The sequence below is a fragment of the Mytilus californianus genome, unplaced genomic scaffold, assembly GCF_021869535.1.
Source record: "Mytilus californianus isolate M0D057914Y unplaced genomic scaffold, xbMytCali1.0.p SCAF_2, whole genome shotgun sequence".
Classification (NCBI taxonomy): Eukaryota; Metazoa; Mollusca; class Bivalvia; order Mytilida; family Mytilidae; genus Mytilus; species Mytilus californianus.
The window spans coordinates 96,617,164-96,645,136 of NW_026262668.1; the positions used below are offsets into that span (position 1 = coordinate 96,617,164).

Sequence of the window (27,973 nt, forward strand, 5' to 3'; positions counted from 1 at the left end):
ATTTTAGAAATAAATCTAAGATTCTTTAACTTGAATCTTTTATTGCCTATGTCATTAGCCTCAAGTGCAGCAGGATCTTTTTAACCCCTAGGAGTTTAATTACTCTATGTTTTTGATGATTACGAGTTGTTCAATGTTAAATTTCGATATAATGTATTTTCTTTCTAGTCAGTTTTTGTTTTCTTTTCTTAATAGTTCTGCCTGTCAATCTACATTGTATGACTTTTGATTGGTTGTTGTCTTTTTGGTATCTTCTTGTGTGTCTCACCGTGAAATCATAAAATTTGTTACCTTGGCAACATGGAATTGTGTACATTTATATCAAATTATTTTTATTAATACAAGATATGTCTGTGATCAGATACATTTTTACATTTTTGTAATGTAGTGTCACTGTTGCAAAAATCTCATTATTTTGATGAATTACTCACTGTTTGCACCTGAAATAAATATTTAGCTTACAAATGTTAGATGAGACAGGAGGACTGTTGTATATATGTTTTTCATTTTCTGTTTGATATATAGATTTAGAAGGAAAAGTGATCATGTTTTACAGTAAAGTTACTAAGTACTAACATTCATGTGATATGTTAAAGTTGTCCATGAGATAGCAACTCACCTGAGAAGTATTAAGTGCACCCTGTCAATGAGATAGCAACTCACCTGGGAAGTATTAAGTACACCCTTCTCTACTCTATAGGTTCTGCTGTTATTCCGGAATATTATCCTGAAAAGGAAATTAATGTATTTCATTTAGGACAGATATAACATAGCAATGCAAGTCGCAGGCGGTTTTTTTTTCAAAGGGATTAATTTCGAACTGGCCGACTATTTCATGAATGGATCATCAGCCTGTTAAAACCAGCGTTACTATAACATTCATTATAATTCCTACCAATTTATAACAGTTACTTTTTATATAATTGTAGAAACCCAGTAGAGATTGATTATATCTATTAATGTATTTAGTCAAGTGAACCATATCACAAAACGGGTATTCCTTTATTTTAAGAGGCAGTTCAGAGATCGGAACCATTTACAGTAGTATCATCAATAATGTAATATCGGATTAAAAGCACATAGTGCTCACAGAAATACACCGTAATTAATCATTATTAACTGTTGTGATTAATTAAACAAGCAGTAGGACATACAGCAGAAATTCATTGAAATAATAAATTCATTTAAATTTTTAATTGCAAGTATGCACAATATTAATGAAAAAAAAGAAAGAAAGATTTGTATATCGCTTTAAGAATCAATACTACATACGCTCATCGATAAAATATAATGGAAGAATAATGAAAATTCCCCATGTTAAGCTTCAATCACACCAAAGGATGAATTTAACAAAGACTTCCACAGGTAAGCCGTAAATATTAAAGAACAAAACCACTAGCATTTAAGTAAAGACAGCGAATGACATCGGACAGGAAGGCACATTGTGGTAGGATTACTAAAGGTTATGTGTACTCAATATTCCAAAAGAGGGACGAAAGATACCAGAGAGACAGTCAAACTCATAGATCGAAAATAAACTGACAACGCCATGGCCAAAAATAAAAAGACAAACCGACGAATAATAGTACAGATGACACAACATAGAAAACTAAAGACTAAGCAACACGAACCCCACCAAAAACTGGGGGTGATCTCAGGTGCTCCGGAAGGGTAAGCAGATCCTGCTCCACATGTGGCACCCGTCGTGTTGCTTATGTTATTACAAATCCAACTTTCTATCAAAATCAATAGAATAAAAAAACTTATACCTTCAGAATTTGCAGTACAAATAGATTAAAAAAACGGACTTTATATAAAAAAAGGAGATGTGGTATGATTGACAATAAGACAACTATCCATCGAAGAATAAAAAAAGGATTATGTTATTTAATAAACAACTTTAGGTTCACCAACTGGCCTTTAACAATGAACAAACTCCTAACCGCAAAGTGAGCTATAAAAGGACCAAGGATAAAAAAAGTGAATCAATTCAAAAGAGAAAAACTAACGACCCGATTTAAGCTAATGACTTTAAACAAAAACAATTATGACTGCTGTCTTGTGACAGGCACAGAATGTAGCGCGAGATTAAAAATGTTTGTGAGAGCTCACCTGTGCCCTCCCTCCAAATCCTTTAGCTATGACAGTGGTGTAACAACAGAACATAAAAAAAACAGTAAAAAGCAATTGAAAATGACTTGCCTCATCAATTCAGTTCTAAGCTTCAAACAACTAACACAAAGTACCAATCTAGGAGTCTAGTAGTAACTTAAAGATAGTTCAGAGTCAAATTTCAACTAATACAATTAAATACAGGGAGAAAATATCAAGGGGGCAACCAAAAATCATAAGTGGAAGAAAAACAGACAAAAACCTGGTTAAAAAAAAAAATTCTGAAAAGACACAGAATTCCGCAAAACACTGCACAGAAAATTAGAAATTGAGGAACACGAATCCAACAAAAAACCGAGGATGAAGTCAGATGCTAACTAGATATAGGAAGATGTGGTATTAGTGCCAATGAGACAACTCTCCATCCAAGTTACAATTTATAAAAGTAAATCATTATAGGTCAAGGTACGGCCTTCAACACGGAGCATTGGCTCACACCGAACAGCAAGCTATAAAGGGCCCCAAAAAATTACTAGTGTAAAACCATTCAAACGGGAAAACCAACGGTCTAATCTATATAAAAACGAGAAACGAGAAACACGTATGAACTACATAAACAGACGACAACTACTGTAATCAGATTCTATGTGTTCTAGATTTAACTCTATTACATCGGTAGAATGGATGATAAAGTCATATAGGTACACACACTTAATAATACTGTATCAAATAACGGTCGCAATTTCTGCAACCTAGCTCAAAGTACTTCATTCACCTAAATGTCAGCCGCTTCACTTCTTTCAATTAAGTGTTCGACTTTGTTTTTTATAAGTATACCTTTTAGAAAATTTTGAAGGTTTTCGTTAAAGTTTATTCGAAACTACTATCCTATATTCTTTGACAATTTAACTCTTGACATCAAGTATGGACACTTGTGTTTTATTGAAGAATTTTTCTTGATTTCAACTTTGTCTTTTATTATGGTTTAATTGTGTGGTTTGGTTGCTGTCTTATTAACCTATACCAACATTACCTTTAATCATTATAGAAAAAAAAACATAAAATGGCACAGTTTGTTGTGACGAAATGTTGATATTTCGGACTGACTGCCTTAATCTTTGATGATATTCATTTGAATTAATCATACCAACTTGAAATGCGCTTATTGTAGTAACACAACCAGCCACAGGAGTGCGTAAGTAAACTTTGGATGTGGTGTAGCGCCCATTAAAATCAAAACTGGTTGTTACGAAAATATTAATATAGAAAATGGAGTATGACTGTTTTAATTGTACTGATGACGTTGAAGATGAAAAACATGTTTTGTTAAACTGTCCTGTATATACAGATATCCGTAATGTCATTTTTAAACGTGCTATAATTGTTAATGAGAATTTTTTTCATATGTCTGATAATGAAAAATTGATATTTCTTTTTACAAATGAATATATGGTATTTTATACTGCCAAAATCTGCAATGAAATTTTGTTAAAGCGAAAATGTATTTTTCACTCATGATAATTGACTTGTATTTGTATTATTAAATTATATTGTATTATTATATACTAAACTGTTTTATAGTCTCTTATAACTATTTATAGAGTGGCTCTTGTTGTTAACTTGTGTTTTACTTTGCTGTATATTTTATATAGTGGTTAGACTTTATTAAAGTATATGTCTTCTTGTCTTGATTGTCTTGTTTTGTCTGCATCCAGAAACCGACTGCTGTATACAACCACTTTTCACTCCTCCAATAGATGTCTCTTTATATTTTATCTGTATTAAGCGACCACTTGCTTAACGCTACCAGCGATAACGAAAGGAAACGAATAAAAGTTTATGAAATATGCACGACAAATAAGTGCCCGAAAAGTTGCCAATGAACTTGGAGGCGTTTACCAAATGCATGCCGAGAAAATAATTATGTATGGACAATAATTAAAAGCGATGCGATGAAAAGCTCTTTAATTTTTGGTTTCATTTTTCTTTTTTTGATTATTGTAGACTTTTTATCATTGAAATGAAAAACATACAAAATCGTGTTCCTTTTTTTTTTTATCTTGCTGTATGGTGTGAGCATTTGAGTTTGTAACTGCATCACCTGTTCTACAAAGTCATAAACAATGAAATTGCAATACCATCGCCATATATAATCATAAAAAGTCAGTCCTTATCAACAAACATACATACAGCTTCAATGCAACAAAGATAGTTTTAAATAATCATTCTTTACAATCAAAGATTGGAATAAACTACCACCCGAAATCTCAAAACAAAAGTTTCGACAAATTGGTTATTTCATTATAGTTTATGATTTGTTTGTCTTGTGTGCATTTTTGGGGCCCTTTAAAGCTTGCTGTGCGATGTGAGCCAAGGCTCCGTGTTGAAGAACGTACTTTGACCTATAATGGTTTACTTTTATAAATTGTGATTTGGATGAAGAGTTGTCTCATTTTCACTCATACCACATCTTCTTATATCTATATACACCCATATACTTGCTTTCCTTTATATATATATATATATATATATATATATATAAACGCCTAAAAAGTGTACACAACAACACCAATGACAAAAAAAGGAACTATAAATGTAATTATTTATAAATATTTCGGATAACAGATATCCTTCATCAGTAAATATGATAGTGATGTTGAATGAATCATATATCAGTCTACTTAGATTAAACTATACAAATCTTGAAATTTATACAATAAAAATGTCAAACCGAACATCAGGTAAGACGCTTGCACAATTCTAAATATGTGTTAAACACGACATAGGTTATATGACTAATTACAACAGAGAGTTCAAATATATGCTTTAAATAAAAATAATAATGTGCGATATGAACTAGCACAATTCTAAAGCTTTAACGGTGACGACAGTTATGATGTTACAAGAACGATTGCGTCAATAAGAATTCCAAATAAACAGCACTGAACGATCTAAATTTGTAAATATTTCAAATTTGACAACGGTAGAGTAGTTGCAACAGAGTCTGTGTATTTAAACATCGCAAACAAACGGCCGTTAAAATATAATAATAAATTTTGACTAAGGTTAACTAGTTGAACGTGGCTTGGTACTTTTACATCCCTCAAAAAATTAAGCAATTTAAATTGGTATATTCAACAGATTTATTTTAGAGATGAGTTAGGTAAAGAAATAGAAACAGAGACTGTAATAAAAAGTAATACAACCCAAATGTGAAGCACTGCATGGAGTCGAACTACATCTTTTCATTTATCCCATTTGGTGCCAAAGTTGTTAATTTTCTTATCCAAAATCTTTCCCGAGTGAGTCTATCCTCCCTAGACCAAGCAGAGTTGTGGTCAATGATTGTAATGGTCAGTCGATTGAGATCTGCCTTAGTGTGGCCAGGGGATCTCAAATGTCGACTGAGAGGGAGGTCTGGCTTGCATTGGTAGTCGCTACGATGACCGTTCATTCGTTTGTGAAACGGCTGTTCTGACTCGCCAACATACTGTTTACCACATTTACACTGTAGGAGATACACAACATTTGTAGTCTTGCAATTAACATTGCAAAATATGGTGTATTCTGTACCAGTGGAGTGACTGTTAAAAGTCTGGGTAACCAGTATTTGTTTGCAAGTCAGACATCGTTTGTTTCCGCAACCCTTGCAAGAGCCCACAGACGAAGAGCCTGCTTGAGAGGATAAATCAGCTCTCACCAGCAAGTCTTTAAGGCTTTTGGGCCTACGGAAAGCCAGTACAGGTGGCTCGGGAAAGATCTTGGATAGTTTAGGATGTTTTTCGATTTCTTTCCAATTTTCGCGGATTAGGTGAGATAAGTTGTCAAATTTAGGATGGTAAGTCAACACAAAAGGCACCCTCCTGTTGACCTTTTTGACTTTATATTGTAAAAGTTCATCTCGGCTGATGTTGTTAGCACGAGAAAAACCTTTATCAATGTCTTTTCTTTTGTAGCCCCGATGTTTTAGGTGACCGCGAAGTTCTTGTAGTCGTTTTTTTGCAATATCGTTGGTGGAGCAAATCCTTTTTATTCGTATGGCCTGGCTGTAGGGAATGCTCTTGGTGCAATGTTTAGGGTGACAACTCAAAGGAGATAGATATTGGTGTTTGTCTGTGGGCTTGCAATACAGATCTGTAAATATGTTCCCATCCCTCACTTGCGTTGTAGTGTCAAGAAATGTGATCTTAGAGTCAGAGATTTCATATGTGAATTTTATTGAGGGATGGGCATCGTTGGCATGTTGAATGAACAAATTTAGTTCTTGTTCAGTATTATCCCACTTCATGTCAATATCATCGATAAATCGGAACCAAGAGAGGGGTTGATAGAGAGAAGAATTGAGAATTCTCTGTTCTAATTTCCCCATAAAAATATTGGCATAAGACGGGGCCATCTTTGTTCCCATTGCTGTTCCATTAACTTGGAGAAAGTGTTCACCATTGAATGTGAAGTTATTGCATTGTAATACCAAAGTAAGAAGCTGGATGAGACATTCAGTCGGTGGATGTAAGGTGTTACGAGAGTTCCAGACTTCCCTACAGGCTTCAATACCATCGTCATGGGGAATGTTAGTATAGAGGGAGGTAACATCAAGCGAGACAAGGATCGTTTCAGGTGGGAGAGGGTTCAAAGATTCCATTTTCTTCAGATAATGTGTTGTGTCTTGTATATAGGATGGTAAATTTTCCACATGTGGTCTCAGATGAAAGTCAATAAATTCTGATATTTTCTCTGTAGGGTGGTCATTGGCGGAAACAATTGGTCTACCTGGATTATTGACTTTATGTATTTTGGGCAGAAGATAGAAACGCCCCGGCTTTGATTTTTCAGGTTTTAAATATTCAAATGTGTTTTCATCAATATGTCCCTCTTCACACATGTTTTTCAGTTTTGTGGTGATCTCTTTGTTGAATTGAGGGGTGGGGTCAGAGTCTAATTTCTTATAAAATCTCTCATCAGAGAGTTGACGTTCTACCTCTTGAATGTAGTCACATTTGTCCATGACGACAACAGCGCTACCTTTATCTGCTGGTTTTATTATAATGTCGTCTCTGTTTTTAAGTAGCCGCACAGCTTCATTTTCTTCAGACGACAAATTGTTGAATGTTTGGGAAGAGGCAGTGGACAGATGTGTTACGTCGGATTTAATTTTGTCAATAATATGTTCTAAAGTAGCACATTTACTGGGTTTAGGAATCCATGAACTTTTTTTCCTGAATCTGGGAATATCGACATCCTCTTGGTCGTCATCTGAGTCGAGATCACTTGTGTCACTATCAGTGGTACTTTTTGTGGTGTCCTTAGAAAAATATTCCTTGATTCTGAGGGATCTTGCTAAATTGTCTAGGTCATCCTCCAAAAGTATAGAATCTATTTTGCCCGGCGTGGGACAAAAATTAAGACCTTTTGACAGTACCTTAGTCTCGGTCTCCGACAAAGCAACTGAAGACAAATTGACTACAGTGTTTGTAGAGTTCATGCAACTTTGTTTTTTTCTCCTGAATCGGCGATTCCGAAATTTTTTCGGTTATGATGGTACGATTGAGAGTTAAAGTGGTCTGCTCTCTTACAACAGTGTCTAAAAGTACGCCGTCTCGTTTAAATTTATTAATTTGTTTTTTGTGTAATTTCCGGGATTCAATGCGCAAGATGTCATGGAGGCGCTCGTTGATGGTGAGCAATTCAGGACCGGAAAGTTCTTGGCATGATTTGTTGTAAAGATGGTTATAACTAGTTTGTAAATTTAAATGTTTATGAGACGCTTCAGCGTGTAATAGATCCATCAATTTCACGGAACTACTGTGGAGAATATTATTCCATCTATCCATAAATCTGTTAGATTTTTCACCGGTGGTAAGGGGTGAAGCTTTCAAAATTAGCCCCATCGGAACAATACCCTGAGACAGATAAGTTTTTAAATTTGATACATGATGTTCGGTTTTAACTATTTTAAGACTCAAAGCTCTAAGCTTTTTAAAAAAAGACATAGTTTGCCTGGTGGTAAGGCTGTAAGAAAAATCGGATCGCGTGATAAATCACTCGATACAGACTAAGAATAAAAATATAAATAAAACGTCTGAATAATAGTCAACGATTTTTCCCACGAGGGCGCTGGATCGTTACGAGTAACGATACACGTACACAATAAATAAATTATATAAACGCCTAAAAAGTGTACACAACAACACCAATGACAAAAAAAGGAACTATAAATGTAATTATTTATAAATATTTCGGATAACAGATATCCTTCATCAGTAAATATGATAGTGATGTTGAATGAATCATATATCAGTCTACTTAGATTAAACTATACAAATCTTGAAATTTATACAATAAAAATGTCAAACCGAACATCAGGTAAGACGCTTGCACAATTCTAAATATGTGTTAAACACGACATAGGTTATATGACTAATTACAACAGAGAGTTCAAATATATGCTTTAAATAAAAATAATAATGTGCGATATGAACTAGCACAATTCTAAAGCTTTAACGGTGACGACAGTTATGATGTTACAAGAACGATTGCGTCAATAAGAATTCCAAATAAACAGCACTGAACGATCTAAATTTGTAAATATTTCAAATTTGACAACGGTAGAGTAGTTGCAACAGAGTCTGTGTATTTAAACATCGCAAACAAACGGCCGTTAAAATATAATAATAAATTTTGACTAAGGTTAACTAGTTGAACGTGGCTTGGTACTTTTACATCCCTCAAAAAATTAAGCAATTTAAATTGGTATATTCAACAGATTTATTTTAGAGATGAGTTAGGTAAAGAAATAGAAACAGAGACTGTAATAAAAAGTAATACAACCCAAATGTGAAGCACTGCATGGAGTCGAACTACATCTTTTCATTTATCCCATTTGGTGCCAAAGTTGTTAATTTTCTTATCCAAAATCTTTCCCGAGTGAGTCTATCCTCCCTAGACCAAGCAGAGTTGTGGTCAATGATTGTAATGGTCAGTCGATTGAGATCTGCCTTAGTGTGGCCAGGGGATCTCAAATGTCGACTGAGAGGGAGGTCTGGCTTGCATTGGTAGTCGCTACGATGACCGTTCATTCGTTTGTGAAACGGCTGTTCTGACTCGCCAACATACTGTTTACCACATTTACACTGTAGGAGATACACAACATTTGTAGTCTTGCAATTAACATTGCAAAATATGGTGTATTCTGTACCAGTGGAGTGACTGTTAAAAGTCTGGGTAACCAGTATTTGTTTGCAAGTCAGACATCGTTTGTTTCCGCAACCCTTGCAAGAGCCCACAGACGAAGAGCCTGCTTGAGAGGATAAATCAGCTCTCACCAGCAAGTCTTTAAGGCTTTTGGGCCTACGGAAAGCCAGTACAGGTGGCTCGGGAAAGATCTTGGATAGTTTAGGATGTTTTTCGATTTCTTTCCAATTTTCGCGGATTAGGTGAGATAAGTTGTCAAATTTAGGATGGTAAGTCAACACAAAAGGCACCCTCCTGTTGACCTTTTTGACTTTATATTGTAAAAGTTCATCTCGGCTGATGTTGTTAGCACGAGAAAAACCTTTATCAATGTCTTTTCTTTTGTAGCCCCGATGTTTTAGGTGACCGCGAAGTTCTTGTAGTCGTTTTTTTGCAATATCGTTGGTGGAGCAAATCCTTTTTATTCGTATGGCCTGGCTGTAGGGAATGCTCTTGGTGCAATGTTTAGGGTGACAACTCAAAGGAGATAGATATTGGTGTTTGTCTGTGGGCTTGCAATACAGATCTGTAAATATGTTCCCATCCCTCACTTGCGTTGTAGTGTCAAGAAATGTGATCTTAGAGTCAGAGATTTCATATGTGAATTTTATTGAGGGATGGGCATCGTTGGCATGTTGAATGAACAAATTTAGTTCTTGTTCAGTATTATCCCACTTCATGTCAATATCATCGATAAATCGGAACCAAGAGAGGGGTTGATAGAGAGAAGAATTGAGAATTCTCTGTTCTAATTTCCCCATAAAAATATTGGCATAAGACGGGGCCATCTTTGTTCCCATTGCTGTTCCATTAACTTGGAGAAAGTGTTCACCATTGAATGTGAAGTTATTGCATTGTAATACCAAAGTAAGAAGCTGGATGAGACATTCAGTCGGTGGATGTAAGGTGTTACGAGAGTTCCAGACTTCCCTACAGGCTTCAATACCATCGTCATGGGGAATGTTAGTATAGAGGGAGGTAACATCAAGCGAGACAAGGATCGTTTCAGGTGGGAGAGGGTTCAAAGATTCCATTTTCTTCAGATAATGTGTTGTGTCTTGTATATAGGATGGTAAATTTTCCACATGTGGTCTCAGATGAAAGTCAATAAATTCTGATATTTTCTCTGTAGGGTGGTCATTGGCGGAAACAATTGGTCTACCTGGATTATTGACTTTATGTATTTTGGGCAGAAGATAGAAACGCCCCGGCTTTGATTTTTCAGGTTTTAAATATTCAAATGTGTTTTCATCAATATGTCCCTCTTCACACATGTTTTTCAGGTTTGTGGTGATCTCTTTGTTGAATTGAGGGGTGGGGTCAGAGTCTAATTTCTTATAAAATCTCTCATCAGAGAGTTGACGTTCTGCCTCTTGAATGTAGTCACATTTGTCCATGACGACAACAGCGCTACCTTTATCTGCTGGTTTTATTATAATGTCGTCTCTGTTTTTAAGTAGCCGCACAGCTTCATTTTCTTCAGACGACAAATTGTTGAATGTTTGGGAAGAGGCAGTGGACAGATGTGTTACGTCGGATTTAATTTTGTCAATAATATGTTCTAAAGTAGCACATTTACTGGGTTTAGGAATCCATGAACTTTTTTTCCTGAATCTGGGAATATCGACATCCTCTTGGTCGTCATCTGAGTCGAGATCACTTGTGTCACTATCAGTGGTACTTTTTGTGGTGTCCTTAGAAAAATATTCCTTGATTCTGAGGGATCTTGCTAAATTGTCTAGGTCATCCTCCAAAAGTATAGAATCTATTTTGCCCGGCGTGGGACAAAAATTAAGACCTTTTGACAGTACCTTAGTCTCGGTCTCCGACAAAGCAACTGAAGACAAATTGACTACAGTGTTTGTAGAGTTCATGCAACTTTGTTTTTTTCTCCTGAATCGGCGATTCCGGGATTTTTTTCCGGTTATGATGGTACGATTGAGAGTTAAAGTGGTTGGTCTAGGGAGGATAGACTCACTCGGGAAAGATTTTGGATAAGAAAATTAACAACTTTGGCACCAAATGGGATAAATGAAAAGATGTAGTTCGACTCCATGCAGTGCTTCACATTTGGGTTGTATTACTTTTTATTACAGTCTCTGTTTCTATTTCTTTACCTAACTCATCTCTAAAATAAATCTGTTGAATATACCAATTTAAATTGCTTAATTTTTTGAGGGATGTAAAAGTACCAAGCCACGTTCAACTAGTTAACCTTAGTCAAAATTTATTATTATATTTTAACGGCCGTTTGTTTGCGATGTTTAAATACACAGACTCTGTTGCAACTACTCTACCGTTGTCAAATTTGAAATATTTACAAATTTAGATCGTTCAGTGCTGTTTATTTGGAATTCTTATTGACGCAATCGTTCTTGTAACATCATAACTGTCGTCACCGTTAAAGCTTTAGAATTGTGCTAGTTCATATCGCACATTATTATTTTTATTTAAAGCATATATTTGAACTCTCTGTTGTAATTAGTCATATAACCTATGTCGTGTTTAACACATATTTAGAATTGTGCAAGCGTCTTACCTGATGTTCGGTTTGACATTTTTATTGTATAAATTTCAAGATTTGTATAGTTTAATCTAAGTAGACTGATATATGATTCATTCAACATCACTATCATATTTACTGATGAAGGATATCTGTTATCCGAAATATTTATAAATAATTACATTTATAGTTCCTTTTTTTGTCATTGGTGTTGTTGTGTACACTTTTTAGGCGTTTATATAATTTATTTATTGTGTACGTGTATCGTTACTCGTAACGATCCAGCGCCCTCGTGGGAAAAATCGTTGACTATTATTCAGACGTTTTATATATATATATATATATACAAACAAGTCTAAATTGAAAACAACGTTCAAACCTATGATTGCGTTGGATAAAAACCGCATTTTTTATACGTGTGCATGCAAAAACAAATTTCTTGTTAGAGGGGTCTAAATACAGCACAAACAACATTTTCCAAAAGACCAAAAAAGTGAAAAAGTATATTTTAACAAAACGCATTTGACTAACAGGTCGAACAACAAATGTTCTTAAACCCTGCTGACTGCCATTGGTGATTGCCAAATAAACGGATCACAAGGTGTAATAAATGGATCTTAATTAAAAATTTAATACCAAACAGAAAACAATAAACTTGCGGCAAAGATGGTATACCGCAAACAAAGGTGCAAAGATTTTTGTACACCATATCCGGATTTCGACAATTAATGTCTCTTCAGTGATGTTAGGAATCGAAACAATTTTTGGAAGTCCATGTAATTTACCTCAATTTAGGATAGACTCTCGAATTTTGAGGAGTCAAATTAAGATGAACGGATCATATAAACCCGAAGGCAAATATAATACAATCCCAAACGAAAAATTATAAACAAGTCTAAATTGAAAACAACGTTCAAACCTATGATTGCGTTGGATAAAAACCGCAATTTTTATACGTGTGCATGCAAAAACAAATTTCTTGTTAGAGGGGTCTAAATACAGCACAAACAACATTTTCCAAAAGACCAAAAAAGTGAAAAAGTATATTTTAACAAAACGCATTTGACTAACAGGTCGAACAACAAATGTTCTTAAACCCTGCTGACTGCCATTGGTGATTGCCAAATAAACGGATCACAAGGTGTAATAAATGGATCTTAATTAAAAATTTAATACCAAACAGAAAACAATAAACTTGCGGCAAAGATTGTATACCGCAAACAAAGGTGCAAAGATTTTTGTACACCATATCCGGATTTCGACAATTAATGTCTCTTCAGTGATGTTAGGAATCGAAACAATTTTTGGAAGGCCATGTAATTTACCTCAATTTAGGATAGACTCTCGAATTTTGAGGAGTCAAATTAGGATGAACGGATCATATAAACCCGAAGGCAAATATAATACAAGCCCAAACGAAAAAATATAAACAAGTCTAAATTGAAAACAACGTTCAAACCTATGATTGCGTTGGATAAAAACCGCAATTTTTATACGTGTGCATGCAAAAACAAATTTCTTGTTAGAGGGGTCTAAATACAGCACAAACAACATTTTCCAAAAGACCAAAAAAGTGAAAAAGTATATTTTAACAAAACGCATTTGACTAACAGGTCGAACAACAAATGTTCTTAAACCCTGCTGACTGCCATTGGTGATTGCCAAATAAACGGATCACAAGGTGTAATAAATGGATCTTAATTAAAAATTTAATACCAAACAGAAAACAATAAACTTGCGGCAAAGATGGTATACCGCAAACAAAGGTGCAAAGATTTTTGTATACCATATCCGGATTTCGACAATAAATGTCTCTTCAGTGATGTTAGGAATCGAAACAATTTTTGGAAGTCCATGTAATTTACCTCAATTTAGGATAGACTCTCGAATTTTGAGGAGTCAAATTAGGATGAACGGATCATATAAACCCGAAGGCAAATATAATACAAGCCCAAACGAAAAAATATAAACAAGTCTAAATTGAAAACAACGTTCAAACCTATGATTGCGTTGGATAAAAACCGCAATTTTTATACGTGTGCATGCAAAAACATATATATATATATATATATATATATGTACATATTTAGACTTATTTATATTTTTTCTTCAATTTAGACTTGTATGTATTTTTTCGTTTGGGATTGTATTATATTTGCCTTCGGGTTTATATGATCCGTTCATCCTATTTCGACTCTTTAAAATTTAAGAGTCTATCCTAAATTGAGGTAAATTATATGGCCTTCCAAATACCGTTTCGATTCCTAACATCACTAAAGAGACATTAATTGTCGAAATCCGGATATGGTGTACTAATGTGTGCACCTTTTGTTTGCAGTATATCATCTTTTCCGCAAGTTTATTGTTTTCTGTTTGGTATTAAATTAATAATTAAGATCCATTTTGTTACATCTCGTGATCCGTTTATTTGGCAATCGCCAATGGCAGTCAGCAGGGTTTAAGAACATCCGCTGTTCGACCTGCTAGTCAAATGCGTTTTGTTAAAATTTACTTTTTCACTTTTTTGGTCTTTTGGAGAATGTTGTTTGTGCTGTATTTAGACCCCTCTACCAAGAAATTTGTTTTGCATGCACACGTATAAAAATTGCGGTTTTTATCCAACGCAATCATATGTTTGAACGTTGTTTTCAATTTAGACTTGTTTATATTTGTACATATTTTCAGTCATTTTATAGTACACCAAGTTACACCACCTAAGCAAGATTTCACACAAATTTTTAGAATTCTTGGTATTCAATGCTCAATTTGGTCTTCCCGTCTGTGTGTTTGAGCGCCACTGACGAGTTTTAATTAAATGAAACGAGAGTCTAGTGCATTACATTTTTTTAGTTTGCTTTAAGTATTACAGTTTTTCTTCGATAGCAAAAGCCCTTAGTTTTTATTTTTGTTTTGGAAAATTTATGTTAACTATGCTATCATTTAAAATGACGTCAAAACCAGTACAATTATCCCTAATAACCGAAGCCGATTTTTTACCCAGCCAAATGAATATTTTTTTTTTATCACAATTTGGTTCGCTTATTTTCAGTTCTTCATTGGGCATCAACTTTTTCGGTCTTGTTACGTCACGAAGAAAAACAAACATGCATTTGTTGTCGTCTCATTGGGAACCCTTCCTCATCTCCTTATTTTTATATTAACATGACGTCTCACACAATGACCATATATTGTGGTTGGTGTTTCCAAACAACTCAAAAGTTCTACACTTCGTCTTATTAGAGAATAATTATAGAAATAGATTACACTACTGTTTCTCTTATGATGCGATATTTTCTCAACTCTCGAAGTTAAATCTTAAATGCTCTTATCGCTCGGCAAGTCTCGTGTTTGAAAAAATTGAAGAAAAAAAAATCTCGAGTGTAAAAACATCGTTTCTCAATCAATCGATGTAGTGGTAGAATCTATAATACTAGATAAAATTCTTGGAAACAAACAATTTTTCCTCATCATATCAACGTTGTTGAATGCATCGTTTCATTTGTTAACTAGTTTATCAGTTATAAATAGATATGCTTTCCTATTTCGTGATCCAGTCCGCTGTTAGTCATTTTGACGGAAATGACTTACTGCGAAGATCATTAAAGGAAGTTTTATCTAAAACAAGACCAAATGATTTCTGTAATCAAGTTTGATTGCAATAAGTCAAAAACAAAAATCAAATCGTGTATATATAGTCAAAAACAAAAATCAAATCGTGTATATATATATATATATATATATATAATACAATTAAACACGAGATGTTTAATATATTGTCAGCAATATAATGCTAGTCATCCTCTGAGCGTTAATTATGATTGTCTGCGTTTATTGTGAAAAAGCCTCTCCCCTTTGTGACTAAAACAAGCGAGACTGCTGGCTGTTGAAGTACATTTAACGCACATTACGTTATACAACCTACTTAAGAAATGAGTACAAAATTAGGGTTTGCAACATTAGCAATGAACTTTGTGTTACAAATCTCTAAACTTTATCTTCATTGTGTCGATTTTTACTGATATACCAAACTTTTTATTGACCACCCCCCGTCACCACCCCCCCCCCCCCCCCCCCCCTAAAAAAATGTTAAAAAAACTGAAATTATCATAATTATCATAATTTATTACTATTATTATCATTATCATTATCATTGTTGTTATTAATATTATTTACATTATGATTATATAAACTTGCATTCATTTTCGACGTGAATATTAATTTGTCAAAAGAAAGAGAAGATATAGTAACTGAAACATTTAAATTGGTTTAATAGTGACATGTACAATGATTAGGTATCTCACAAGTTGTCCGATTTAGTTAACAAAAGTATGCTTAGGGTACAATAAACACCACTCAAAACTGGGGAAAAATTGATTTGTTAGTCAAGCTTTCCTATGAGAAAATGCAATATGGTTTCTGACAATTTATTACAAGAAAATCTTATAAGTTTTTCATCACTGCAGTAATTTGTATGTTTATTACCGTATTTATTTTGTATCGTGTCTGTTCTAGTGTTGTATTTTCTCTTCGATCATACTTCGTTTCCGGCCTGTCAACATTTTTTATTCTGTTAAGGGAAATGGTAAAGCCATTTGTTTTCTTGCAGTTCAGTTAAAAAAAGGCATAGCTCACCATTTTCATGCGATGATACTTTTTTTCTTGTTAATATTTTTTAAAATATGAACATTTCCAAAAGAATTTTCATAATTAATCGATTACTCCTACTTATATGCATAATCAAATCTGATACAACGGTGAGCTCAGTTATTGAAAAAAAAGACCATGTTGTGGTTAGTCTGATTCTCGGCTTTTTAATATTTTCGGTTTGAGCGTTCCCGATGAAAGTAAATATGCAACAGGCCACCCACACACCCCTCAAAGAGTTGTTGCAAAGGGGACGTGGCTGTGTATTTATACATCCCGCACAACCAAAAGGACGCCCCACTTTTGCAAGATGTTTACTGCCAGTCGGAAGAAGACCGAAAGTCACCATATTTTTATTCCCCCAGGACGTCCCCTTGGGAATCGGTATTTTGTGATGGAGGACAAACCTTAAAAAAGTAAAGATAACCAACTCCAATTATATCGAAAAGTTTTCTGAAACTGAATTCTTTATTACATCATAGATTTTATTTTGCTATATGACTGGAATAAAAAAAGATGAAAGAAATTTAGTAGATACAATCTATTCCATTGAATGCATATTACAAGAGAAGCCTAATGATATCAATAGCTTTTAAAAGTATTATTTTTTTTTTAATTTCGTTTTCATTTGTTCTCACAGATAATTAGAAGATGTGTTTAATATAAAAGAGAAAACTCTCATAAAAATAAACCGAAATCTTATAACACGTGGAAACTTTCATTTTCATGTTATTTCATCGTGCCAAAAAGAAATGCAAAATAAGAAGTAAAATAATATAATAGATTGGACCCAGTCCAAGAGATCCTCCTTTGGGCCTATCACATGCGTATGACGTGTTTTAAGTATGCCGTAGGTGTGTTTGAAAATTTTATGAATTGAGACAATGATAAACGGATGACTATTACTTGATATAGATTGACACACAGGGTTTCTGATCCCTCATCGGTCACTTACGTGATCTTGAATAGAAAATAGAATAAAAATGTGGTTTTTGTACTGCCTAATGATTTTGGTTATAATTTCAATTATCCTTTTTATTTATGATTTGAAGTGTCGTGTAACGTTAAAATAGAAGGCATTAACATAGTTTTTTTAAATGAGAACATTTATTAAAAACTGCAGAATCAGATTGTCAGACATCAATGAGGATAAAACCATGTTCATTAAAGAGCAGATAAATACAGCTAGACATCAATAAGGATAAAACATGTTCATCAAAATTCAGAAACAGACTGTCAGACATCAAAAAGGATAAATATATGTTCATCAAAGTACAGAAATAGATTGTCATACATCAATAAGGATAAAGACATTTTCATCAAAGTGCAGAAACAGAGTGTCAGACATCAATAAAGATAAAAACATGTTCATTAAAGTGCAGAAACAGACTGTCAGACATCAATAAAGATAAAAAAAAAAAACATGTTCATCAAAGTGTAGAAGCAGACTGTCAGAAAATGATAAGGATAAAAACATGTTCATCAAAGTGCAGAAACAGAATGTCAGACATCAATAAGGATAAAAACATGTTCATCAAAGTGCAGAAACAGAATGTCAGACATCAATAAGGATAAATATATGTTCATCAAAGTACAGAAATAGATTGTCATACATCAATAAGGATAAAGACATTTTCATCAAAGTGCAGAAACAGAGTGTCAGACATCAATAAAGATAAAAACATGTTCATTAAAGTGCAGAAACAGACTGTCAGATATCAATAAAGATAAAAAAAAACATGTTCATCAAAGTGTAGAAGCAGACTGTCAGAAAATGATAAGGATAAAAACATGTTCATCAAAGTGCAGAAACAGAATGTCAGACATCAATAAGGATAAATATATGTTCATCAAAGTGCAGAAAACAGACTGTCAGACATCAATAAGGATAAAAACATGTTCATCAAAGTGCAGAAATCGACTGTCAGACATCAATAAGGATAAATATATGTTCATCAAAGTGCAGAAAACAGAGTGTCAGACATCAATAAGGATAAAAACATGTTCATCAAAGTGCAGAAACAGACTGCCAGACATCAATAAGGATAAAACATGTTCATCAAAGTGCACAAAACAGACTGTCAGACATAAATAAGGATAAAACATGTTCATCAAAGTGCAGAAACAGACTGTCAGACATCAATAAGGATAAAACATGTTCATCAAAGTGCAGAAACAGACTGTCAGACATCAATAAGGATAAAACATGTTCATCAAAGTGCAGAAACAGACTGTCATACATCAATAAGGATAAATATATGTTCATCAAAGTGCAGAAAACATACTGTCAGACATCAATAAGGATAAAACATGTTCATCAAAGTGCAGAAACAGACTGTCAGACATAAATAAGGATAAAACATGTTCATCAAAGTGCAGAAACAGACTGTCAGACATCAATAAGGATAAAACATGTTCATCAAAGTGCAGAAACAGACTGTCAGACATCAATAAGGATAAAACATGTTCATCAAAGTGCAGAAACAGACTGTCATACATCAATAAGGATAAATATATGTTCATCAAAGTGCAGAAAACAGAGTGTCAGACATCAATAAGGATAAAAACATGTTCATCAAAGTGCGGAAACAGACTGTCAGACATCAATAAGGATAAATATATGTTCATCAAAGTGCAGAAAACATACTGTCAGACATCAATAAGGATAAAACATGTTCATCAAAGTGCAGAAACAGACTGTCAGACATCAATAAGGATAAAACATGTTCATCAAAGTGCAGAAACAGACTGTCAGACATCAATAAGGATAAACATATGTTCATCATAGTGCAGAAACAGACTGTCAGACATCAATAAAGTTAAAAAAAAATGTTCATCAAAGTGCAGAAACATACTGTCAGACATCAATAAGGATAAAAAAGTGTTCATCAAAGTGCAGAAACAGACTGTCAGACATCAATAAGGATAAATATATGTTCATCAAAGTGCAGAAACAGACTGTCATACATCAATAAGGATAAAGACATTTTCATCAAAGTGCAGAAACAGACTGTCAGACATCAATAAAGATAAAAACATGTTCATTAAAGTGTAGAAACAGACTGTCAGACATCAATAAGGATAAAAACATGTTCTTCAAAGTGCAGAAAACATACTGTCAGACATCAATAAAGTTGAAAACATGTTCATCAAAGTGCAGAATCAGACTGTCAGGCATCTATAAAGATAAACAAAAACATGTTCATCAAAGTGTAGAAGCAGACTGTCATACATCAATAAGGATAAAAACATGTTCATCAAAGTGCAGAAACAGACTGTCAGACATCAATAAGGATAAAAACATGTTCATCAAAGTGCGGAAACACAATGTCAGACATCAATAAGGATAAAACATGTTCATCAAAATTCAGAAATAGACTGTCGGATATCAATAAGGATAAAAAAACAAGTTCATCAAAGTGCAGAAACAGACTGTCAGACATCAATAAGTATAAATATATGTTCATAAAAGTGCAGAAAACAGACTGTCAGACATCAATAAGGATAAAAACATGTTCTTCAAAGTGCAGAAACAGACTGTCAGACATAAATAGGAATAAAAACATGTTCTTCAAAGTGCAGAATCAGACTGCCAGACATTAATAAAGATAAAAAAAAGAACATGTTCATCAAAATGCAGAAACAGACTGTCAGACATCAATAAAAAGGATAAACTTATGTTCATCAAAGTGCAGAAACAGACTGTCAGACATCAATATAAGGATAAAAACATTTTCATCAAAGTGCAGAATCAGACTGTCAGACATTAATAAAGATAAAAAAAGAATCTGTTCATTAAAATGCAGAAACAGACTGTCAGACATCAATAAAAAGGATAAACTTATGTTCATCAAAGTGCAGAAACAGACTGTCAGACATCAATATAAGGATAAAAACATTTTCATCAAAGTGCAGAATCAGACTGTCAGACATTAATAAAGATAAAAAAAGAATCTGTTCATTAAAATGCAGAAACAGACTGTCAGACATCAATAAAAAGGATAAACTTATGTTCATCAAAGTGCAGAAACAGACTGTCAGACATCAATATAAGAATAAAAACATTTTCATCAAAGTGCAGAATCAGACTGTCAGACATTAATAAAGATAAAAAAAGAATCTGTTCATCAAAATGCAGAAACAGACTGTCAGACATCAATAAAAAGGATAAACTTATGTTCATCAAAGTGCAGAAACAGACTGTCAGACATCAATATAAGGATAAAAACATTTTCATCAAAGTGCAGAATCAGACTGTCAGACATTAATAAAGATAAAAAAAGAATCTGTTCATTAAAATGCAGAAACAGACTGTCAGACATCAATAAAAAGGATAAACTTATGTTCATCAAAGTGCAGAAACAGACTGTCAGACATCAATATAAGAATAAAAACATTTTCATCAAAGTGCAGAATCAGACTGTCAGACATTAATAAAGATAAAAAAAGAATCTGTTCATCAAAATGCAGAAACAGACTGTCAGACATCAATAAAAAGGATAAACTTATGTTCATCAAAGTGCAGAAACAGACTGTCAGACATCAATATAAGGATAAAAACATTTTCATCAAAGTGCAGAAACAGATTGCTCAACACATTAACATTGTGGATCTTAACACATGTACAATAAGATTTGTTCGTATAGTACGCACAGAAACAGATTATGCAACACTAACAATGAGATTCTGTTGATAAAGTACAGGAAACAGAATGCCTGGTTCGTTTATAAAGAGAAATTTTGCCCAAAGACAGGCTGTCTAACGCATCTAAATTTAGACATTTTGTCAGGAGAAACGTAGTGTTTCGTTTGATGAGACGCGGACAATGACAGTCCGATATTTCATTTAACTAATACTGCTTTTTGTAGTTGCTATTATATGTTTCTTTCGTATAAAATCTTGGGAAAAGATCTTCAAGTACAACTATAAAAAATGCTTCTCACTTGACAAATTGCCTGGTTAAACATTCAGTTAATTTATACCGTCTCTCAAAGTCAGTGAAACTTTATTATTCCGGATGAATAATTAACAAAGTTGACCATCTCAAATTAATCTCCGAACGTTAAACTGGAACTGTAATCTTATTCAGTATGCGTAGATTAAGCTTGATAAAGATCACTGTCACAAGAAAAACGTTCAATGAAACAGGCAACAATGTTAAATGTTCGACAAAAGTGCCAACATTTTATTTTAAAGTATTCCTTAAGTTAACTCTTGCATCTTTAAATGACGGTCTATTACAAGTAGTTTAAATGGTCGACTTATAATTCAAACATGTAACTCTCATAAATATGGACTGTCATTTCTGTATACAAGGTACTAGGTATCTTTCCCGAAGTCCTCAGAGTCTCCTGGGTGTTAACTAATAATGATGTCCTTACTAACATGGTGAAAATAGCACCGGTATCTTTCCATACATTTCCTTCACATTATGTGTCGGTAATGCAACAGTTATTAGTTTATATATTTGAAGAAACAAGTTTTTAAAGTGGCTAAATAAAAGTTTTAAAGACATATGTACCTGACCATTACCAGTTAATGTACACAGAACTTTGAATCTTAATATAGAGGAAACTTGCAGTAATTGCACTATTGTGGCTTATTTTCTATGTTGTAGAAGGAGATGGATTTGGTCATACATTGTAACAAAGTGAGAGGATTAGGATGCTGTTAACTCCTGTCATTCAAAAAATAACCGTAATGATTCACTATCATGAGAAATCAGTATACATAGAGGTAATAATTAACATTGTATTTTCATAAACGTTGAAAACAAAAAAGAACCAGATGTAATCACTCTTTTATTTCTATTGTCATTACAACTATATCATATCACTGTTATAATATTAAGGAGATGTGGTATGATTACCAATGAGACAACTATCCACCCGAGTCCATAGATGTGATATGATTACCAATGAAACAACTATCCATCGGAGACCAAATGACGTGGATGAAAACAACTGTAGGGCACTATATGGCCTTCAACGATGACCAAAACCCATATTGTATATTAAGCTATAACAGGCCAATGCATGACAAAATGTGAAAAGGACTGATTTATGTTAAAACACTACAGATTGCATCATTGCAGTTGTATCATGACTTTTATGTGGATAACTGTAAGCAGCTGCAACTTTGTTGATAAGTAGGGAACACATTGATTCTCCTATCTATCCGAGGACACGTCAGTGACCGAGAATGTACAACAGAGGCAATGTATTTAATTTTGATAAGACAGGATTGGTGTCTTCATGATATTTTGTAGCTGATACATCAGGAAATATGCATGTGAAAGTATCGTTTTAAATTTTTTCCGTAAATATCTGAAGAACTTTTTCTAGCAAATTTAATGTCTAAACAAAATAACACAAATGTATCTGTTCAATTGCAAAAGAAAAATAATCTGCATGCTTCTATCGACAAAAGCGATTGCAATCACATCAGTTTGTTCGGTCGACAGACACACAAAGATTTAGTGATACCCATGCAGTCTAATGAGACAAAAACTTACCAAAATAACAGTTTACCTGAAAGATAAACTAATATCTAATTTTTAGCGAAACATTAACGGTACCAATTTTTCAGGACCCGATGCGCATTTCAACAACTAATGTCTGTTTAGTAATTTCTATTACAACGTTGAAGAGATGATATGAAAGGACCAATAGTAAAGCCGAACCCGGACAAGTTATGCAAAGGATAAACGTCAATTTTTTTGCCGTTTTAAATTGAAGATTAATGCGTAGATAATCCTTTCCAGACTAGAAAAGCACGGCCCAAAAATGACAACCAATGAAGAATCGTATTACATTTGTATCTCAAGGATACACGTTTGTGCTTTTATTTTTTCATTTTTTAAAATCGTTACCTCTTGGATATCGGATTTGATGAATCAGACACGTACATAAATCAAAGTGATTGTTTATTTCAGTAAATACTGGAATTCTTCATCTACCTCTACGTATACAGCAATTAATCCACAACATGTAAACTAAATTTGCTTATTAACATCAACAAATGAAACATTGCAGATTGTCTTATTTGACAGAAGCATCTGTTGCAATAGATTCAAACACGTATTTCAATGAAGTAGATAATTTTATCTAGTCTGATTTATTCTTTGATGATTTTAAATAGAGATTTTCGACCAATTTGAATCATTTGTACTACAACTGATCAATTCTTTTTCGGTTTTTAATCTACAAACGTATAGAACAATTGATTGACTCTTTACTCATTTTAAATCTTTTTTAGACAGGCGTTTCTCTGTGATTGAAATATAATTGTTTTAAACAAAAACTTTTTTTTCTTCAGGTACACTGAATATGCTAAATGTCATGCTGAAGAAGATATTTTTACTAATATTGTTCGTCAGCTTTTTATTAAGTTACCGACATTGCCCGTTAACAATACCACTGCTTCGATCAGAATTGCTATTATTATAGACGTACAAGTCTTAGAATTATTCAGAGCATCACAACTAACTTATCAGAAAAATAATCACTAATATACAGGTTGAGATATTACCTACATGGAAATTGAATGTAATTTTTTCTATGTTATGCCGAATCAGTGAGATATATACCATTTGGCATATTTGTTAGTATGATTCTTCCAAATTTTAAACATACTTGATGTGTAAATCTAGTTAAGAAGAATAATTAAACTTTTTTTCTGACAGCTGGAATCAGATTTAAATGTTCTAACGATACTGATTTAGATAACAAAGTAGGTTGGCAATACTTGCAATAACAGGGAAATGTTTTTAAGTTTTATTGAAAATAAATTATTACGGCACACATATTATGTATATTTAATAACAATTATATAAATAGATTAATTGACTTACTTTGTTATAATTTAGTTAATTTGTGTTATCCTACTATTTCTTCAATCTGGGATAATTACCACAGAAGATATTTATGTAGACTTCTCCGAGTTGAAATATCGAATAAATCATTGATGAGCAAACCCATTTGGTGTGTCAACAGCAAGAATTGACTTCAACCACATGTCTGCACATTTCTAATGTTACAAATGTGTTTGATTGTATTTACGTCGTAGACAGTGCTCCGCTAAACTTTATTGAATCAATCTGAAAATCTTGTATTTGTTTGAATTAACCATTACGACTGTATTGACGCTAGGCTTAAACGATTAAAATGTGTATTGAAGTTTTTTTTTTCATCTGCAATCGTTCGATATCAACCATCACATACGTTTTTATCTGCTTTTATATTATTGTGACTTGACTGAAATCTTTTTTGTCAAGGAAAACAATCATCTATTCGCTTCTGATCAGTTTTTCACATTAATAAATCGCCCTACGATAATTTTTTCTTCAAAAAAATAATAACTTTTTTTGCTAGTTTATATTCAAATATTTGTTACAAGAGGTGAAAGATACCAAAGGGACATTCAAACTCATAAGTCGAAAATAAACCGACAACGCCATGACTAAAAAAGAAAAAGACCATCACACAAAACACAACATAGAAAACTAAAGACTGAGCAACACGAACCCCACCAAAAACTGGGGGTGATCTCAGGTGCTTCAGAAGGGTTAAACTACACTTGAAATTCTGCATTTTTTAACGCCAAATGTAACTTAAAGCATTTGTTTATAAAGTTAATGAAACGTCTGTTACTACGATTACCATAATTTTCAAAAACAAATATATATATATAATAATGACATAATAAATTGTGTTCTGTTAGAAAAGCTAAAAAGATAACTACCCCATGTATTCATCTTAATATACAAAGTATTAAAAAAAAGATAGAAGGTTCACAATGGCCTTTCATGGTAAAGGGTTTGAGAAAATTTCATTCAAATTCGTTCAGTGGTTGAGGAGGAGTTGCAAATACAAATTATGTATGTATCCCTCATAAAGCAATTGCAAAGTCTATGATGTGCACAGAAAACTCGATTAAAAGAATCGAATAAAAAACAAAATAGGAGGGGCACAATGGCGTTCTGAGAAATTTTCAATAAATTCAAATAAGAGCTTACGGTGCAATTGTTGACTCAAAATTAGTACACATAGATTGTAAGGAAACCCCAAGAAATAAATCTACCGGTTAAAATCAACATAAAAGGGGACAAAAGTATTAGAATCATGTGCATAACAGTGTAGACGAGACCATTGATTGGCGCGCTAAAATATCCCATTGACTTGGTCAGATTAGGTGAACGTTCGTCTGTAACGCCCACTATTCACGACGTATTTATTATAGACATTTAAACTGTGGGGTCACCAAAAGGGTCTCAATGCCTAAATAAAATAATTCGAAAAGCTAATCAGGAATAACCTTTGTGTTTTGATTTATATTGAATACTTAAACGTTCTTTACTTGTGTTTTTGTTATGTTTTCATAATCAATTTTTATGATATCGCACGTTCTTTCAGCAAAAAAAAAAGGATTTAACTGGCTTTAAAAATTACGATGCATGTGTTGATTATTATCTTTTTTTCGGACGTCAAAGCGATTTAGCAATTGCGGTTGTCCAATTATGTCATCTTTTAACTTTTATCTGGTCAAAATTTTATTTCAAAACGAATGCATGATCAACTTTAAAAAGTGTGCAAACACAAAACAAACAGACAAAATATACTTCTGTCCTGTCTTTTTTGTACTTGCAAGTTATAGATATCGGATATGTTCCTTATGTCGTAACTACAATACCCTTCCCTTCTCACGAATGTGACTTACCGAATTAGACTATTTACCGGATTTGTAATAACATAAGCAACACGACGGGTGCCACATGTGGAGCAGGATCTGCTTACCCTTCCGGAGCACCTGAGATCACCCCCAGTTTTTGGTGGGGTTCGTGTTGCTTAGTTTTTAGTTTTTTATGTTGTGTCATCTGTACTATTATTTGTCTGTTTGTCTTTTTATTTTTGGCCATGGCGTTGTCAGTTTGTTTCTGGTATCTTTCGTCCCTCTTTTATTAGACAGTAAAAAAAGCTATTTGGATCAAGCCTTGTGAAATTTGCATTTACGTTTTTGAATAGGTAAAATGTATAGTTTGGTGAACTTTTCTGCTAACTACTATACTTGTGAAAACCCCTTGGCAACAGAAACATATTCAGCTTTTTTTTTTTAATCGACCCAATTTACATAGTAAAATATGTATATAATATACTGTGCACTGTAGTTCGTATATTCATTTTTACTTTTGTTAATGGATTTTCCCGTCTTTCTGGGAGTGATTATTTGTTATTGACTCCTTTAGCTTACTCGCAAATAATTTAAAACCAAGACTTGCATTATAAAAATGTCCAAACAAACTTGATTTTCTTTTTTTTTAAACATACGTGTCAGCCATAGATAAGGACTTAAATTCGCCAGGTCTTTAATTTCAAGTTAGTGAGTTGACCAAAGTAACATTGCGGACCATTTGCCAGTTTCCATGCGGTATCCGTGTTTTTCCACTCGCTCTGTTCTGCATCCACTCAACTTTCGTGTTTGTCATGACAAGGCCATTTGAAGCTTTCATGCTATACAGTGTGTGTTTTGCTTATTGTTGAAGGCCGTACGGTTGCCTATAATTGCTTACATCCACTTCATTTTAACTTTGGTGGATAGTTGTCTTATTAGCAATCATACCACATCTCCTTGTGTTTATATAAAGTTGTATCAATTGTGACTTTAGATACATTGGTGTATTGATTTTTGTTTGCGTAACGTCTAGTGTCAAATTTGTCATGCATGTTTAGGACTATTAAATATATTGCAAATAGTTTCGTAATTAAACGGCTTTAGATCTGTTATACGACAATAATACATAAAAAGATAAAAGGTAAGAAAATTAAGAGACCACAACAACAAAGACCATCGAGTCCTGTCCATAAATAGTAAAATAGACGTTTAATCAACAATGAACAACACAAAACCCGGATAGCCGGACGTTTGGCTAAAAATATAGTGGGGCTAATCCAGTTTAACATGCAATCCCTCCCTGGCTAGACTTGGTGCAGGCACACAATCCAGTGGGTTAAATCAGTATAACATGCAACCTCGCCAGCCCGACTATGGCACAATATGTAGCGGTGTATTGCTGTGTGTTTGTTTAATCTACATAGACTAGAGGTATAGGGGAGGGTTGATATCTCACTAAACATGTTTAACCCCGCCGCATTTTTGCTCCTGTCCCAAATCAGGAGCCTCTGGCCTTTGTTAGTCTTCATTTTGTATGTTTTTTTTTTTATTTTAGTTCATTTATTTGTTTAGGAGTTCAGTGTGACGTCCATTTTCACTGAAGTAGTACACATTTTTGTTAAAGGGCCAGCTCAAGTGCGCCTTCGGGTGCGGGATTTTCTCGCTGTGTTGAAGACCCATTGGTGGCCTTCGGCTGTTTTGTTTACTCTTTGGTCGGGTTGTTGTCTCTTTGAAACATTCCCCATTTCCATTCTCTATTTTAACATGTAACCTTTCAAACTTTGTTTGTCTGTCTTGATTATATTTGGCAATTAA

The 27,973-nt window shown here is 33.6% G+C and overlaps 1 protein-coding gene across 2 annotated transcripts in view; it reads right to left on the reverse strand.

Annotated features, from left to right (window-relative positions):
- The window catches only part of LOC127730477 (secretin receptor-like), a 131,885-nt gene that overhangs the window by 71,474 nt on the left and 32,438 nt on the right, over nt 1-27,973 (reverse strand). For both annotated transcript variants that reach the window (XM_052238903.1, XM_052238904.1), the window contains exon 2: nt 664-727. The gene's annotated coding sequence lies outside the window, so the exon portion shown is untranslated. The remainder of the gene's footprint in view (nt 1-663; nt 728-27,973) is intronic.